This window comes from Hylobates moloch, unplaced genomic scaffold, assembly GCF_009828535.3.
Source record: "Hylobates moloch isolate HMO894 unplaced genomic scaffold, HMol_V3 SCAFFOLD_9, whole genome shotgun sequence".
NCBI lineage: Eukaryota > Metazoa > Chordata > Mammalia > Primates > Hylobatidae > Hylobates > Hylobates moloch.
Window position 1 is genome coordinate 7,599,091 of NW_026652284.1, and position 4,048 is coordinate 7,603,138.

Below are 4,048 nucleotides of genomic sequence, written 5' to 3' on the forward strand. Positions count from 1 at the left end.
CCCGCCTCGGCCTCCCAAAGTGCTGGGATTTCAGGTGTGAGCCACTGCATCAGGCTCTGACTTTTTCTTAGATCAATGCACCACCCATCACCCTGGTGGTCTCCTGAATTGGCTTATTCATTCATCCATTCATTGACTCCACAAATATTCATTGAGCACCCTGTGATGTGTGAGGTTTACTCTGAGGGGCTGGGGCGCTAGCAATGAACAAGACACCCAACCCCTGCCCTTAGGGACAAGAGAGATGGACGATAAACAAGTGTGCAAATAAATCAGCTAGTCTCAGATGTCGATAAATCCTTAGAGGTAAATTAAAGAGGGAAAAGGGCGGACAGTCATGTGGCTGGACTTCCGCAACCATCATGAAGCTGGCTGAAGGGCTGGGTCCTGCAGGCCCTTGTAGGCCAGGTAGGATCTTTACCTTATCCTCAGGGTGAAGGGAAGTGACAGGTGGTTTTCAGGCAGAAAGTGATTCCATCAGGTTTGTGGTTGGGAAAAGTCCCTCTGGCTTCGTTGTGGACAATGGAATGGGGGCAGAAGAGTGGATTCCAGAGATCATGGGGGTGCTATTTCAGTGGCCCAGATAGGAGGTGAGGGCGTCCTGGGAAAGGGTGGAGGCAGGGACCACAGAGTGACAGGGATGGACGAATCCAAGGTCTTCAGGAAGAACAGATCACAAGACCTGGCAAAGGATGGGGCAGGGGAGGAGGGAGAGGGTGGAGCCCAGGAGGTAGCCTGGGTCCTGGCTAGCTGGAGAGGGTGCCATTGAATGAAAAATGACTCATGGAAGGGCCTGACTGTGGGGGAAGACCCTGCGATTGGTCTTGGTGAGTTAGTGCCTGGAGGCGTCCGTGGAAATAGCAAGCTGGTGAAGGCAGAGGAGAATCAGGAAATGCAGATGGGGCAAGTGTGCGGGTTTGAGATATTTCAGGGGTGAGCAGCATTGGACACTGGGGATGAAGGAGAGGAAAGTGACAAGGCTGGACCCAGGTTTCCAGCTTGTGCCACCTAGAAAGAGGGTCTGCTGTGTTGTGGCATGTATTTTCCCTGTTTGTCATTTGCCTTTTACTTTTGTTTTGGGCGGAGTTGATTTAGGTCACTGGAAAAGAACAGTTTTCCTGCATGTTTTATTAACACTAAGATGAAACGCATTTAGGGTCACAGAGATTTGGGGCCATGCTAAACCAAAATTTTAAAAATAAAGTCCTTGGCTGGGCATGGTGGCTCACACCTGTAATCCCAGCACTTTGGGAGGCCAAGGTGAGTGGATTGCTGGAGCCCAGGAGTTTGAGACCAGCCTGGGCAACATGGCAAAACCCCATCTCTACTAAAAATACAAAAAATTAGCCAGGTGTGGTGGTGGTGCACTCCTGTAGTCCCAGCTACTCAGGAGGCTGAAGTGGGGGAGCCCGGGAGGCGGAGGTTGCAGGGAGCCAAGATCAGCCACTTCACTCCAGCCTGGGCCATAGAGCAAGATCTTGTCTCAAAAAATAAAATAAAATAAATAGTTTCCTCTGTATCCTCAGAAACAATTCAAAGCCATGTGTAAGCCCCAAACTGAGTTCATCACTTCTAAGATCAGAAGAATTTGTGTTTGCTTATGATGAACTCACACACCATAATCTTCCTAAAATCATTGAATTCCAGGTGTGACTAAAGAAAAGTTTCAGATTGCAAGTTGACACTGTTACCTGAAAGCTGCACACACCTGCTGAATCACTTTTTAAACAAGTATGAAAACAACCATTTCTCTTGTTCCCAGTACAGCTTTGAGCCACAAAAATTAATTACATCACCTAGGAAATTAGCCCTGTGTTTTGCATCCAAAGGTCAATGTTCAGACTGAGAAATGGTTAAGTGCTTCCAAACACAGGACTCAGCATATAAATATTTATCACGCAGAGGACAGGAACTCATTGTACATGGCTTGTTTACCTTATCAGGCAGTTACCTGGGGCAAAGAGTCCACTGTCTGCTTCCTGTCCTAATTTCCCTTGCCTAAGACCTTGGGTAATTGTTTATTTGACAGAGTGTTCTGTCCCATTCCCTTTCTTCTGGGAATAAGGGCACAGATACTAAACAAATAAATCACCTGGTCTGTGAACACCTGATTTCTGGAGAGGCTGAGGCTTCTAGGTGTTTGCTAGAAAGATCCAACTACAGGAAAGAGAAAACAGCTGCTGCGTTCACAGGAAAACGGAGGATGCATTTCTCCCCATGACTTTGGCTTGTTTGGGTTCGCGTTTCAAGTGCTCTGACTGGGCTTTATGGAACGTCCTGTCAAGCTTTTGATTGTGAAAATAAAGTAACAGAGACACAGGGGAACAACAATCACAGACGCGATTTGTAGCAAAGACACAGCCTTTCATTTCATTCCTCTTTTCTATGTTTACAAATTGCGAATGTTAGAGAGACGTTGGCCAAGCTGGCTCTTTAACCTGGCCGCATATTTATTTTGGCCACTCTTAGCTTTTATTTCGCAAGGTCTCATACTCACCAGCTCAGGTGCTTGTTACATAAGAAAGCTCTGCCGGCGGAGTGCCAAAAATTCAGCTCAGCGTTTTCTGCCTCCCTGCAGTGGTCCCGAGGAATGGATACCTCTGCAACCATCTGCAACCTGGACTGTTGCAACGGAAATCTCAGGTTAGGTGACACTGGCCGACACGCAGGGGAACTATGTCAACAAGCTAGTTTTCTTTTCCTTCCCTCCTTCCTCCTTCCCTTCTTCCCTCTCTCCCTCTCCTCACCTCCTTTCCTTTCTTTCATTTTTAATAGAGTAGGGGGTCTCACTATGTTGCCCAGGCTGGTCTCAAACCACTGTCCTCCATTTATCCTCCTGCATCAGCCTCCCAAAGCTCTGAGATTACATGTGTGAGCCTCCAGGCCTGGCCCCAAACTAGTTTTCAAGGGTTGGTTATCACATCCCTTGTATCTTGGTTCTCACCAGTCAATCATTATGTACTTTGCATGGATTTATTAGAATAGATTTTAAATCACTTGTTTTAGCCTCTTCTACTTGTAGAGCTACCAATCCTAGAAGTTTACTAGCAACTCTGTATTGTTATATTTTAATTTGCATTTTGTTTTGCATATATTTAATTTGCATTTAGTTTGATTGTTCATTTGCATCTCTCCTTTCTGAATTGCCTGCTGTTCTTTGCTCACTTTTTCTATTTTATTATTATTATTATTAAGACTAGTCACGTGTAGTAGTGAGAAGGAGGGAAAGTCTACTGGAATTTTAATATGATGTATACAGTGGATATTAAGAATATCAACACTTCCTTTTTTTTTTTTGAGACGGAGTTTTGCTCTTGCTGCCCAAGCTGGAGTGCAACGGCGTGATCTTGGCTCACTGCAACCTCCGTCTCCCAGGTTCAAGCAATTCTCCTGCCTCAGCCTCCCGAGTAGCTGGGATTACAGGTGCCCATCACCATGCCCAGCTAATTTTTTGTATTTTTAGCAGAGACAGGGTTTCACCATGTTGGCCAGACTGCTCTTGAACTCCTTACCTCAAGTGATCCGCCCACCTCGGCCTCCTAAAGTGCTGGGATTACAGGCATGAGCTCCTGACCTCAGGCGATCTGCCAACCTTGGCCTCCCAAAGTGCTAGGATTACAGGCGTGAGCCACCGCGCCCCGCAACACTTCCTTTGTTATATAAAATCTCCAAATATCCACTGGGCACCTCTCTAATCCTAGGGCTGTGCACAGGTTCTTTTATTTGTTCTAAATGTAATCCTTCCAGGCTTCATGAGATAATCCTTCCAATTAATTTTCCAAAATCTGGTAAACAAATTCGTATTAATATTCAGTGATCCCATGAAGACAAGGCTTTGTTTTGTCTTGTCCATAGTTGAATTTCAGCACCTAGATGTGCGTGGACCAAGTAGGTGTTTGATAAATAATTATTTAATGAACAGAAGATCCATACAGGAATTCAGAAATTAGTATTCTCCCCTGAGCCATCTGCTTTCTCTTTTTTTCTCTCTTTCTCTCTTTCTTTCCTTCCTTCCTTCCTTCCTTCCTTCCTTCCTTCCTTCCTTCCT

At 45.7% G+C, this 4,048-nt stretch overlaps 1 protein-coding gene across 2 annotated transcripts in view; it reads left to right on the forward strand.

Moving 5' to 3' along the window:
- The window catches only part of SLC45A1 (solute carrier family 45 member 1), a 104,624-nt gene that overhangs the window by 19,559 nt on the left and 81,017 nt on the right, over positions 1-4,048 (forward strand). Inside the window, exon 1 of one of the 2 annotated variants that reach the window (XM_058444440.1) lies at positions 2,545-2,643. The exons of the other annotated variant lie outside the window; for it this stretch is intronic. The gene's annotated coding sequence lies outside the window, so the exon portion shown is untranslated. Of the gene's footprint in view, positions 1-2,544; positions 2,644-4,048 lie in introns of those variants that run through there. 2 annotated transcript variants of the gene reach the window in all.